Source organism: Balaenoptera physalus (assembly GCF_965194825.1).
Source record: "Balaenoptera physalus genome assembly, chromosome: 13".
Taxonomy (NCBI): Eukaryota; Metazoa; Chordata; class Mammalia; order Artiodactyla; family Balaenopteridae; genus Balaenoptera; species Balaenoptera physalus.
Window position 1 is genome coordinate 92,560,030 of NC_138892.1, and position 14,939 is coordinate 92,574,968.

Here is a 14,939-nt window from a genome sequence, read left to right on the forward strand (position 1 = left end):
ATATATATTTAGAAAAAATATTTTTTAAAGGTGTGCTATGATTAAAGTTATAAGGGTATCTAATGTTATAGATGACATGGAGAAAAGTGTGAAAAGACTGAAAGGTGAATGGAGATTAGACATGTGGAAATGGCAGGTATCAAAGCCACAGATGAATGCTCCGACTGCAGTATTTATACTTGAAGATGAAAACGAGCTATCTTAGAACTGGCTTTTTGGAGAAAAGTGTGTTTCCCATCAATGGAGAGGTTTCTTGTTGTTTTGTTTTTAATTTCAAATTTTCTGAAAATTTGAAAGAATTGGATAATAAACACTTGTACACCCGCCTAGATTCATCAATTACTAACATTTTGCCACATTTGCACAGTCTGTGTCCCTCTGTCTCTGTTTCTTTCTCTATGTCCCCTCCCTCTCCCTCCCCCCTCTCGCTTTCTCGCTCTCCCTCTTGGTTTAGTTGCAGACATCATTACTCTGCATGCATCTCCTTAGAACAAGGCCACTCTCGTACATAACCACAGTGTCACAATGTCATTATCGCATTCAGTGAAGTGTCTGACTAAAGGCAGGACCTCTGGGTGATAGAATTTTTTCAGGTGGCATCAGGTGAGAGGTTGGATGAAATGCAAGCAGTGTGGTCTGCAGACCAGTGCCCATCCACCCCCTGTTCGTTACCAGCCTGCAGCTAGATACATGCTGAAATTAGCTTCAGGAAACTTTTATAACAACATGGTACAGTAATTTTACATCTGCTGAACCTAATAAAAAGGGAGGCTTATTTTTTTTACGTCATCAGTTTATTTTTTATCTTATAATTCTGGTAATTCACTCTTTTTTAAAATTTATTATCTTATTTATTTATTTGGTTGTGCCGGGTCTTAGTTGCCGCTCACGGGCTCCTTAGTTGCGGCAGGCGGCTCCTTAGTTGCAGCATGCATGTGGGATCTAGTTCCCTGACCAGGGATCAAACCCAGGCCCCCTGCATTGGGAGCGGGAGTCTTAACCACTGCACCACCAGGGAAGTCCCATCTGGTAATTCACTTTTATCGTATTTTTCAAAAGCCTCAGTCCACTGGAAAGTAAAAAACTGGTCCTTCAGTTGAGAATCACTGTTCTATTTCCCTCCTGCCTGCTTGGAGAGCCTGTGATTCTATGCATAATTATAAGTTACCCAATAATACACCATTGCATAAGAGCTATTTGATTAGGAATAGTATTCAAACTCATCAACCACAGTACCAATGGGTCAAATTAGCAACAATAACTGGAATTTTACTGGCGTTTCTACCTACCAAGCCTGCTAACACAGGCAGGTCATTGCCAGTTTTCGGGGAGCCCCTGGGGTGGGGGGGATCTCTGCTCACACCCTGCTCACCCAGTGGCCCCTTCCCCTGCTCTGCTCCTACCAGACACTGCAGGCTCCTCCTACCGGGACCTGTGATACAGACAAAACAGCCAAAGCCATGGTGTAGCCTGAAGAAATGGAGGTCACTGTGTTGACCTCTTTCAGGGGAACCCCGGAGCAGACTGCTTGGCTCAATACCATATATGGTTTTCAATGAAACAGCTCTTTATGGTTTTACTCAGAGCTCTGTCTCTCCTAGGGACCCAGACATGCTTTCATGGGCCTAGACTGGCGATGGATTTGAGTAACAGCTACCCCAAGCTGTATTTATTACTCCCCATCCAATGACTAAGTCTTTCTCATAGGGCTTCTCTGTCTAATTTTCTTTTCCACGAACATGAGTCCTGTTCAAGGAAGCAGTCTCAGCCCCCAGGTCAGCAGGTTTCTTTCAGCCCTGCCTCACCAGTTTGCCAGACATGCCGAGACATGCTTGAACCCCAGCATCAGACCCAGCTTAGATTCAGGCTGAGATTCCTGCTATACTACATGTAAGATACTTCTGAAAAATTCTCTAAAATATGCAGCCGTAGCAGGTTTTGCACCTTTATTTGAGGTTCCTCATTCTGCTTGTTGACACTGCCATAGCGAGCAGAGTCAACAGCAGTGTAATAACCTCATCCTCTGATTGACTTGACATCTAAAGAAAGTACGTGTGAGAAGAGAGAACGTCTTACTGAAAGATGGAATGATAGGATCTTAAAGCTGGAAAAGAACTAGAAATCTGATGAAAGCTTCCCCAATCTGCAGATTGTCATCCAACAAAAATACAACCAACTAATTATTACGTTAGTTTGTTTGTTTTTTAAATAGAAGAAGTATCTTACATTTACTGTAGCACTTTCTGGTTTCTAAAGCATTGTAGCATGCCTCATCTCATCAAACTGGAGAGGCTGTGTGGTGCGGTGTTAAAAGCATGAGCTCTGGGGGCTTCCCTGTTAGCGCAGTGGTTAAGAATCCGCCTGCCAATGCAGGGGACATGGGTGCCAGCCCTGGTCTGGGAAGATCTCACATGCCGCGGGACAACTAATCCCGTGGGCCACAACCACTAAGCCTGCGCTCTAGAGCCCATGCTCCGCAGCAAGAGAAGCCACCGCAATGAGAAGCCCACGCACGGCAACAAAGAACCAACACAGCCAAAAATAAATAAAAATAAAATAAATTTATTTAAAAAAAAAAAAAAAAGCATGAGCTCTGGGGCCAAATTGCCTGGGTTCAAGTCCTATTTCTTCCCTTTACCCCTGTGACCTTGGGCAACTTACTTCTGTTCTCTGATCTGTAAAAGGAGGTTGATAATAGTATCTCCCTCAGGGTTGTTGTAAAGGTCAAAAGCTGAGTATCCCTAAGGGGCTCAGAAGAGCACATGTTAGTTACCATCATTATCATCACTATCAGCATCATCTTCTTCATGATTACAGTTTTTGAGTTAAAGTTTCTGTCAGTCAGTAGGACCATTTTAAGACATAACTGCTTTGGCTGGTAACTTTCCACAATAAGGAGATCATAAGCATGTCTGGCATTTTGAATAGTTTCTCATTTTGAATTTAGTAAAATGCTTTTTCTATAAACTAGCAATGAAAGGATAAGCAAAATGTGAGAAGTGAAGAACATAAATACCATGGTTTGTTTTTTTTTTAATGACAACTTAGTTTTCACTCAAATGAACGAACCTTTACATCTTGACCCATCAGTGTCCATTTCCTTCTCTGTGTCTTCAATCCCACCCTCTCTACTGGCTCTTTCTTTTCAGTTCATGAACACGATCAGGTCTTTCCATCCTTGTAAGTATTGATTCTGTTTTCATCTAAACTTCTAAAAATATGAACAAGAGTTGCTTGTTGCACTCGCTCACCTCCCATATACTGTCTCTCTACTGCAAAATGATATCCAACCCCATATTTTTGAAAACTACTCTCAGTAAAATCATTAATTGCCAAACCTAGGGGATACTCTTCAGTTCTTACCTTACAACTTTGCTATCACACTACGATGAAAGTAAGTCTCAGGTCAAATTCTGCATTGTGCACTTTGTGGCATATTCTCCTCCTCTCTCTTGATTTCTACGATGCCACACTTATCTATAATAGATTGCCAATACCTTTCATCGTTTCTTCTTGATCTCCTGTTCTTTAAATGTTGGTTCCCAAGTCTATATACTTGGCCAACTCTCTTCTTGTTCTACAGAGTCTTCCTGGTAAATAACATCCAGTCGCCCGATTCTGACCCCTTGATGATGAATCTTGAGAGCCTCCCAGATTCATCCTCCGCACGGCTGGAGAGCACCAATGCCTCCCTACAATAGAGGATCCTTCATTTATACAGCACCAATGTAAAAACTTGTATGTGTGTCTGTCCCCCAGTTTTCCCATGTATTGCCAATTGACTTCAGCCTTTTGGGTCCTTCAGCAACTGTCAGGTACTTTGAGTAAATATCAATTTACTCAAAGTCCATTGATTGGACTAGGCAGAAGTTAAGCATGCCCCCTCTCCCACCCAACATTGAAGTCAGGTGGTAGCTTACAAGGAAAGCAAGCCTTCGTCGAAATTCTTCCAAATGTGTAAATTTTTATCTGCAAGTGGGCAAAAAAAGTTATAACCTGCTCATGTAAGGTTAAGGAAATCCTCACTCTCTGTCCTGAAGCATGCCGAAAGCATCTTGTAGGAGAAGCTCACCCTGAGGTGGGTGCAGCAATTTCCAAACAGCAGAATCACTCCACCTTCTATTCGGGTCTGTCAGTAGATGCCTCCAAGAACTGAATAGAAGATGGACCTAGAGATTATCACACTAAGTGAAGTAAGCCAGACAGAGAAAGACAAGTATCATATGATATCACTAATATGTGGAATCTTAAAAAAAAAGATACAAATGAACTGATTTATAAAACAGAAACAGACTGACAGACATAAAAAACAAACTTACGGTTACCAAAGAGGAAAGCGGGGTGGGGAGGGATAAGTTAGAAGTTTGGGATTAGCAGATATAAACTACTATATATAAAATAGATAAACAACAGTGTTTACTGTACCGCACAGGGAACTGTGTTCAGTATCTTGTAATAACCTATAATGGAAAAGAATCTGAAAAAGAATGTATATATATACCTGTGTGTGTGTGTGTGTGTGTGTGTGTATATATATATATATATATATATATAAAATACATATATATGTAACTGAATCACTTTGCTGTACACCAGAAACTAACACAACACTGTAAATCAACTATAAATAAATAAAAAACAAAATTAAATAAAAAACAAAAGAATAAAGAAAACAATAGACACTATTTTAAAAAATTGAATAGAAGACACTGGGGAGAGGTAGATAACACAGAACCAAATAGAATTTAGACTGAGAAGGTAGTAGGTTGCTGGGCTTTCTAGCAACTTATTCACCATATATTGGCTCTATTGAATGTCTCCTATGTGTCAAGCGCAGTTCTCAGCACTGGATATAGACCTATGGTGGGTAAAGTCAAGAAAAATTCCTCCTTTCATAGAGCTTACTCTCTGGTTAGGTGTTCTTGTACCTCATTCTCACAGAGCGACAGGGCTGTGAAGTCTTTCTAGCCAGCCATATATCTGGGACATCATTTATTTCACCAATGAAAATGTATTCCTAACATCCCTTATGCTAATTAATGAACCTTCTGGTATAAATTTCAATAAAGATCCTTGAAATGCTTAAGTAGCCACCTGGGGAGTATGGATTCCTGATTAGGGCACTTCAGATGGTAACTCACCACCTCTGGAGCGTGAATTCCTAATAGGGTAACTCTAATGATAACTAACCTCCCCTAGAGTGTAGATTAAAGTTAATTTACACACAAGTACATTACACTGTTTATAAGGAAGTATTTTAAAATAAATTATTACAGAGGCAATATGACAACATGGCAGGAAGTATGGTTGCTCAGAACTCCCAAGTCTCACATAGAGATCTTTATTGTTTTTTTCGGCTGTGCCGCAAGGGTTGCAGGATCTTAGTTCCCCGACCAGGGATTGAACCTGGGCCCACGGCAGTGAAAGCACAGAGTCCTAACCACTGGAATGCCAGGGAATTCCCCACATAGAGATTTTAAAATCCTGAAGCACACTACCTCCCTAGGACTCCCAGATCCTTCCCAAGATCCAGCAACTACAGGGACAACAAAAGACATCAGGACCCCCCCAGGCCCCTCCTACTGTCACATGGTTTCTATCCATTCTGAATGGCGAGTACCCACATCATTCCAATCACTGAATATTTTAAATAGCACTCTTGCTCAAGTCTTTAGCCATGGGCTTCCCTGGTGGCGCAGTGGCTGAGAATCTGCCTGCTAATGCAGGGGACACGGGTTCGAGCCCTGGTCTGGGAAGATCCCATATGCCACGGAGCAATTAGGCCCGTGAGCCACGATTACTGAGCCTGCGCGTCTGGAGCCTGTGCTCCGCAACAAAAGAGGCCACGATAGTGAGAGGCCCGCGCACCGCGATGAAGAGTGGCCCCCGCTTGCCGCAACTAGAGAAAGCCCTCGCACAGAAACGAAGACCCAACATAGCAACCAATCAATCAATCAATAAAAATAAATAAATAAATCTTAAAAAAAAAAAAAAAAATCTTTAGCCATGAGGAAACTGACAAGACTCTCTGAATCTCAACCCCAAATACCTTGGGGAAGGAATTATAATCTTCCCAGTTGGTCCTGGGATTCACGCCCAAACTGATTGAGATTGGCCAGACCATAGGACCTTTACACTCTCATTGGGTGGGATGATGGGGTTGTTTGCAGATTTTGTGTAGGAATCCAAGACAGGTATACTGGATTGCTCCAGTGTCAGGGCTCTGCCAGGAGGGTAAGTCAAAAGGGCAAAAATCCAAAAGAGTTGAAGATGTAAGCAGGAGAATGGATAATGGAATGTAAGTGGATAGAAAGGGAAATAAAAACGGGACTTTATTAGATCATTTACAGTATTTTAATTTTATATCAATAAAATATTGAATTTTATTTATATCAGAAAGAGCTATCAATGTACACTCGAAATGCTATAGATTCTGGTCCATGTATATAAATACATATATGTAGGGAATTCCCTGGCACTCCAGTGGTTAGGAGTCTGCGCTTTCACTGTCGAGGGTGAGGGTTCAGTCCCTGGTCGAGATTCCACAAGTCACTAGGTGCAGCCAAAAAAAAAAAAAAAAAAAAAAAAATATATATATATATATATACACACACACACACACATATATATAGTTCCACAGATGACCTGAGAGTGTTAATAACTGCTACTTTGAAGCAATATTTTCCATATCTTATTGTGATGTTGTGATTTAACAAGAAACATATACATTTTGGTCGCTGTGCCCTGCTCCTGGCCAGTGCTCCTGAAGTCTTTGTAATTTCCTAAGCAATATACGTGCTAGGAACATCTTCTGTTTTAATATATAGTCTCTGACCTCAGTTCCTGACTCAGAGTTCCTAGACCATTTGGAATTTCCTGGATAATAGTAGCATCTTTTGTTCCAACGAGGCAACTCTTGGTGGACCCCTGGATAAATTCAGGATGGGGGCTGGTCACCAAAAGACCAAGCCCTGATTAGAAGCTTGGAACTTTCAGCCCCATTCCCCTCTTCCAGGGAGGGGAGAGGGGCTAGAGCTTGAGTTAATAATCTATCATGCATATGTGATGAAGCCTCCATAAAAATCCCTGAATTATGGGGTTCAGAAGCTTCCAGGTTCGTGAACCGTGAGGAGAGAAGCTCCTGGGATCGGGACCCTTCTGGTTTGCACTATGTATCTCTTCATCTGGATGTTCTTCTGTATCTGTTATTATATCCTTTATTATATAATAAACTGGTAAATGTAAATGTCTTCTTGATTTCTGTGAGCTATTCTAGCAAATTATTAAACCTGAGGAGGGGGTCATGGGAGTCCTGATTTATAGCGAGTGGCTCAGAAGCACAGGTGACAACTTGGGACTTTCAATTGGAGTCTGAAGTGAGGCAGTCTCGTGGGATTGAGTCCTTAACTTGTAAGCTAACTCCAGGTGATTGTGTCAGAACTGAACTAAATTGTAGGACACCCTACAGGTAGATAGAGTCAGAAGTATTGTGGGTGTGAGAGTAAAGGAAAACACAGTGTGATTTTCTTAGACACTTAACAGTAACAGGGTGGAATTCCCTGGCAGTCCAGTGGTTAGGACTCCACACGTCCACTGCAGGGGTCACAGGTTTGATCCCTGGTTGGGGAACTAAGATCCCACAAGCTGCGTGGCGTGGCCACAAAGAAAAAAAGAAAAAAACAAACCAATAACAGGGTAAATGAAATGCGTCCTTGACATCAACTTCTGAAGAATATGGGGAGATTGGATTTTCAAGGACACCATGGTGTTCATCGGTGTTTACATTATGTCCATTTCATTTCAAAGAAAGGAAAGTCGTATTTAGAAGATCTAGCTAGTAGTTGAATAATCAGAATAGGTGGAGTGTATGGTAAGTAAAAGAGAGTCGTGGACCGTTGTTGTTTTGTAAAGACAGCTAAAGAGACAACGTGTATCCCAGATTATTTATAACAGCAAAAAGTTCAAAACTGTGAAATGGAAGTAATGAGCAAATATTGAAAAGCTATTATGTGCAAGTCGTATTCTTGAAAACTAACCTGAGTCAATTTGGGCATGTGCAACTTTTAGGTCCTTTTTATTAGACACAAGCAGCCAAAAAATTTTACTTCAAGTAAAAGCCAAGAATCCAAAGGGAGAATTGGGTCAGGCACCCAGAATCCTCCAGTGTTCCTGGTGAGAGACCCCTTGAAGGATTTAGCCTAGGGCATCATTGCTAAAGGTACAGGCTACAGACCTCTTGGGATATGTACACCCTACTCACACAATGGGAGGGAATACTTTTAGAAAAATCACATATCTTGGGCATTCCCTGGTGGTCCAATGGTTAGGACTTCACGCTTTCACTTTCGAGGGTCCGGGTTCAATCCCTGGTCAGGGAACTAAGATCCCTCAAGCTGCGCGGTGAGGCGAAAAAAAAAAAAAAAAAATCACATATCTTGAATATCTTTCATTTGGCCAGAAGAAAAAAATCTAATTTCCAACATTAATCCTGTTGTTCCGTAGGCCATTGTTTTTACCAGTAAATCCCATTTCTCATGTTTGGATGGCAAATTATAAAGTGTCATGGTTGGTCAAGCTACTGGTAACAGAGGCATTTGCAAAAGCTGCCTCTGAAAGCAAGAAAACCATCACCCCTGGACTGCGTGTTATTTTTTTTTCTTTAGCTTTTCATTATAAACATTTTTTTATACATACAGAAAAGTGGAGAGAACAGTGTAATGAACACCCATGTACTCATCACCTAGTCCTAATATTCTTAACATTTTATCATATTTGCTCAAGTATTACATAGTTAATTATAGACATCATGACATTTCACCCTTAAATGCTTTACGATGCATTTCTAACAACCTAATACATTTCCCCATGATCACAATACCACCATCACACTGAATAAAATTAACAGTAATCCCTAATATCCTCTCATGCCCAGCCTGTACTCAGATTTTCACATTTGTCCCCAAAAGGTCTTTTACAGTTGATTTTTAAAAACCAGACCCAATGAGGATCTTGCCTTTCATTTGGCTGTTACTGGCTTGTACCTTCCAGATTAGAATGCTGGTAGCATCTGAATTACAGCCTAATCTAAGTGGTACACATGTAATATCCCAATATATAGGCTAAAATATGTTAAAGAAAATTATAGAACTCATAATGACTTTACTAGATACTTTTACCAACATCATCTCATTTATCTCTTTCCCAGAAAGGAAGAAGGTTTCCAAAGGACTCAGCCAAGCTAACATGTATTCTCTGTAGAAAAGACCTTTCTAGTCAATTTGAGAATTCTGAAGTTAAAAGAACAGATGATTCCAACACCACGCTTGGAGAAACGCTGGCCAGTGGGGTAATATGCAGACTCTCAGGTATGGCTCTGAAGGCTCCCTAGGATTTGGCCTCAAACCACTTTTCTATTGCCTTCTGTCCCCACATAGGTACCCGGAGCTATTCAATGTTTGCTGACTAGTCAGGCAGGGACTAGGGCGAGGAGAGACGCCTGGGACAGAAAGAGAACGCCACGCCTGTGCTTGCATGAAGGCGTCTTAAATTTTGTGTCCTGGGTACCTCCCTCACCTTGCCCTGTCCCCACCCTGAGATCTCAGACACCTCACCTGCACAAACAATTCCAGCACATCACACACGGAGTTTAGGATTTCCTCTTATAAAAACTTTGGAAATCAAAGCACGCATTCTTGGTAACGGTTCATAGGTTACCTGAATTTTGGCGCCTGAAGATTTGAGATTCCTAGGGCCTCTGAGAATCCAGACAAAGCCTACATGTGACTTCTGAAAGGTGCTTTTGTCAGGACAAGACAGCCCTGCAGAGGGTACACGCTGGGCAGGCAGTGGCCTGGGAAAGTGCAAAGTCTGCTCCACCCAAACGGCAGGGATCTATCATCTCTACCTCATATGTGGGTGATGAGAAATGGGTACTGAATAGACCTTTCCAAATCCAAGCCAACCATTTGCCAGGAAACTTTGGGTTTCACCTGAGTCCTGCCTGTTTCCTCATCTCTAAAATGTGAGTAATCATCATGACTTTTTTAGCATTACTGTGAGGCGTGAAAGAGCCATAAGTAAAGCTTTTCTGCCTGTAACATAGTTGGTGCTCCTTAAGTGCTAGTTTCTCTAGAAGAGCTTAATAGAGACTTAATACATCTGTTTCCTTCAGGAAATGTTCCAGCAGTGGTGGAGGTTTTGGACCTGCCAAGACCTGAGATGATGGTAAAAATAATAATAAGGAGGAGGGGGGGAAGGGATGGTGAAAGGGAGGAGGAGGGGAAGAGGAGGGAAAGGGTGAGGGAGAGGAAGAAGGAGAGGAGAAGGAGAATTTATTTATTACTATTATTTTTAATTTTATTTATTTAGTTTTGGCTGCGTTGGGTCTTCGTTGCTGTGTGCGGGCTTTCTCTAGTTGCGGCGAGCAGGGGCTGCTCTTCATTGCGGTACGCGGGCTTCTTGTGGCGGTGGCTTCTCTTCTTGCGGAGCACGGACTCTAGGTGTGCGGGCTTCAGTAGTTGTGGCTTGCGGGCTCTAGAGCGCAGGCTCAGTAGTTGTGGCACACGGGCTTAGTTGCTCCACGGCATGTGGGATCTTCCCGGACCAGGGCTCGAACCCGTGTCCCCTGCACTGGCAGGCGGATTCTTAACCACTGCGCCACCAGGGAAGTTCCAGGAGAAGGAGAATTTATTGTCTTTACTTCTGCCAGACATTGTTCTAAGAATTATATGTGGATTAACTCATTTAATCGTCCCAACCCTATGAGGTAGTAATTTGTAAAATCCCAGCGCAGAGATGCAAAACGGCCCCCTCCAGAGTCCTGAGGCTCCTCTGGCTCAGTGAGCTAAGGCAGAAGAGGAACTTCTCGTCGCTTTTTCTCTCTAGTCCGTGTGGGTATCTGGCCAGGCTGGGTCTCCCTACCTGGCCTGTGGCATAGCAGTCAGGGCACACACGGCCTGCCCGGGGGGTACCATGCTCAGACGAGGAACGTCCTCTCCTCTGACCAGTTTCTAATACTGCGAACTATCAAATAAGCTGTGCTGCTCGTGTAACACTAGAGCTAATGATGAACACTAGATCCTAAGATGATTTCCTTTGTGTTTTATAAAATATGAGAGTAGGTTTGTTGGTTTGTTTAGTGGAGTTAAATGGTTTCAGAAGATCCACTCCCAAATCATAGTCTAAGTTCCCACATGCTGACTTTCAATCATTTGCCAAAAGCTTTGCCAGTCCTTTAGTTTATCGGTCAGCAAAACGATTGTGTGGGGACTTTGCTGGTGGCACAGTGGTTAAGAATCCGCTGGCCAACGCAGGCGACACGGGTTCGAGCCCTGGTCGGGGAAGATCCCACATGCCGCGGAGCAACTAAGCTCGTGCGCCACAACTACTGAGCCTGTGCTCTAGAGCCCACGTGCCACAACTACTGAAGCCCACGCGCCTAGAGCCCGTGCTCCGCAATAAGAGAAGCCACCGCAATGAGAAGCCCACGCACCGCAACTAGAGAAAGCCCGTGTGCAGCAACGAAGACCCAACGCAGCCAAAAAAAAAAAAAAAAAGCCAAAAAAAATGGTTGTGTGTTTCACGAATGGTGTGCGTTTCACGTCTGTTAGCATGTCTGAGAACTTTCAGTGAACCGAGTCACTTCTGTCATCAGGTTCTCCAGGCCATTGATATGGAAGTTAACCTTAAGTAACAAAAGTTAGTTTACCCAAAACAAATTATGCATTTTAGCACTTGTAAAGCATGTCATGTCGTCTCTCCACTGCCTCCCATGCAGCTCTTTACGTTGCTGGCATATCAATGACAGATCTCTTCAAGCTCACAGCAATGAAAGGTCTTCAAAATGCTTCCAGCCCCTGAATTCTTGGCTATCAAGATCCACATGGGCAGAAACAGTTCGGATCATTTCCAGCCTTCCGGCAAACAGATCACGTATGTCATAATTTGGTATTTTTATTTATTCAGAAAATATTGACTGAACACCTACTATGTGCCAGGATTTGTAGAGTCTCTGGCAGAGAATTCAGAAATCTTCTTCCGGTTGGAGAAGGGGATGGAGAAAGCCTAGAAAAAGGAGAGAAGCAATTCCTAGAGGCACAGGGAGGCTGTGGCGAGAGCGGGGCGTTCGCACAGACTCCCTCAGCTAGAGAAAACGTCTGTGAAAAGGCCAGACACAATGCAGGTTCTGTCTCAAATATTTGAATCTATTCCATCTACACCATTTGGCTGGCAGGAAGTCCCTGCTCTCTGTGGATTTACTAACGGGAGACACAAACCTCTGACATAATGAAGTGGCAGGAGGCATGCTTTACTCCAGCTTCCCTTGAAGGGAGAATAGTGGCTAAAGTTTCTTCCGTTAATCCCAGGGCACACATTTTCGTGTGGGTGCACTTGCTGGTATGCAATTATCTGTTAAATCCAACAGGCTTCAGCTCTGCAAGGTACAGAAAATTAACTCATTGGTATTTTCAAACAATAAGAAAAAGGAGGCGTAGCAGCAAAGTTTCGACACTGGGCCCTTTCTTAGAATGAAACAGAGTCTGATCTCTTAGAGGAGAAGCTTTGCTTGTACTGTTTTCTTGCCCTGGTCTGCTCCATCCTTGCACATTTCTGACAACTACACAAACAAGCTACAGGCTGAACTCAGTTCCCTTGATCATATTTAGCTACCAGTGAATCTGCGGAAAACTCTAGATTTTAGAAGGTTAAATCAGACAATAATTCAGAAAGTTTGCTTTTAAGGAGAGGCAACGTAATTATTGCTCAGAAGAAAATTTTCATGCAGCCCACAGATAATTAGCTACAAAACCTAAATTAGATGCAGTACTTGCTAAATCGACTTTCTGTAACCTAGAAAAAAAAAGATTCCTCAGCAAAGCCCACAACATTGTAATGAAAAAAGCCATCTACTAAGCCTGGCCTGATTGACTTGGTCAAATGGTATATAAATTAAATCCATCTGAAGAATTTGATCTCCAAATGGGATTTTCATTTCCATAAGACTGCAGTTTAAAAATGTATGTGAAGTAAGAAAGAATAAAATCATTTCCCCCTATGCCTGGTGAACTTGGCAGCCCACGTGGAAAATGAGGCAGCTCTTCCCCTGCTGAACAAATCCATTCAAAATGATTTCATAGTTTTCCTTCCTTATCCTTTGGAATGTGGAAGCCATTTTCCAGTGGGTTTAAAAAAAAAAAATTCTGAATTTAACCCTTTGAGAGAAGATATTCATTCGCTTTTTATATTTCTCTAAGGGTATGTAGAATAATGCAATGGAGTTTTTGTTTGGTTGGTTTTTTGGGGGTTTTTTTTGGTTTTTTTTAGCACAAATGCTATAGGCAGAAAGTTGATTCAACCTTATTTAATGAGGACCCAAGGGAAATAGTTGTGCCTAATATAGTGCAAAATTCTGTAACTGAACTAATGTGAATTTGCAGCCACCTGCCAGGGAAATACCAATGCAGGTAGATTAAATGATACAGAAAACTTTTTTTTTTTTTTTGCTTTGGTATTACAAAATTAAATAAGCTAATTAAAAACACCAGTTGATGCAGCCATTATGGAAGACAATATGCAGGTTCCTCAAAAAACTAAAAATAGAGTTTCCATATGATCCTGTAATCCCACTCCTGGGCATATATCCAGAGAAAACCATAATTCGAAAAGATACAGGCACCCCAATGTTCATTGCAGCACTATTTACAATAGCCAAGACATGGAAGCAACCTAAATGTCCTTCGACAGATGAATGGATAAAGAAGATGTGGTACATACATACAATGGAATATTAGCCATTTAAAAGAATGAAATAATGCCATTTGCAGCAACACGGATGGACCTAGAAATTATACTAAACGAAGTAAGTCAGAAAGAGAGACAATGGCCATATGACATCACTTATATGTGGAATCTAAAATATGATACAAATGAACATATCTATGAAACAAAAACAGACTCACAAATATAGAGAACAGACTTGTGGTTGCCAAAGGGGAGGGAGTGTGGGGGAGGGACGGATTGGGAGTTCGGGATTAGCAGATGCAAACTATTATATACAGAATGGATAAACAACAAGGTCCTACTGTACAGCACAGGGAACTATATTCAATATCCTGTGATAAACCATAATGGAAAATAATATGAAAAAGAATATATGTATGTATAACTGAGTCATTTTGCTATAGTACAGCAGAAATTAAATACAACATTGTAAATCAACTATACTTCAATAAAATTAAAAAAAAACTCTTCAATTGAAGACTGCTAGCTTTTGTAGTCAAGTTGGATTCTTTCTGGAGTGTCATTCTTCCCTTGTGTAGTTTATCACCTATCCTAAGCCAAACTCTATTCCAGGTAGAAAAGGTAAATACATATTTGCTTATATATGCATAAAATACATCTTCCAGAAGAGAAACACACACACAAAAAAAACTTTGTAATTTTTGCATATTTTATATTTCTTTTTCTGTATCGACCAAGACAACTTGTACACTGGGACTCACAAAATGAAGCCAGCCTCCGTGGCCTGGCCCACATCACAAATTTCAACCTAAATCAGCCTGTGTTTATGGGAAACACCTGTCAAGAAACTGAACCTGAACAATCAAAATCCTCTAACTCAGCTTTCACTAGCTTACCTGAGCGTAGAAAATAGGATGGCTGGCCTTATAAGGAAATCCCCCGCCTCCTAGGCAATCATGCCCTACTTCCACGTTACCTCTTCTAATAAACTCCTCTGTAAAGCTCGCTCTTGCCCCAGATCTTGCTCCACTGCTCCTGAGGCACTGGACTCCCCCAATCTATGGAATATTTCCCTTAAATAAAGGACATCAGGGCTTCCCTGGTGGCGCAGTGGTTGAGAATCCGCCTGCCAATGCAGGGGACACGGGTTCGAGCCCTGGCCTGGGAAGATCCCACATGCCTCGGAGCAACTAGGCCCG

At 41.9% G+C, this 14,939-nt stretch overlaps 1 protein-coding gene across 2 annotated transcripts in view; it reads left to right on the forward strand.

Moving 5' to 3' along the window:
* The window catches only part of LOC309641237 (uncharacterized protein), a 487,119-nt gene that overhangs the window by 2,654 nt on the left and 469,526 nt on the right, over positions 1-14,939 (forward strand). Inside the window, exon 2 of one of the 2 annotated variants that reach the window (XM_082421101.1) lies at positions 13-4,530. The exons of the other annotated variant lie outside the window; for it this stretch is intronic. The gene's annotated coding sequence lies outside the window, so the exon portion shown is untranslated. Of the gene's footprint in view, positions 1-12; positions 4,531-14,939 lie in introns of those variants that run through there. 2 annotated transcript variants of the gene reach the window in all.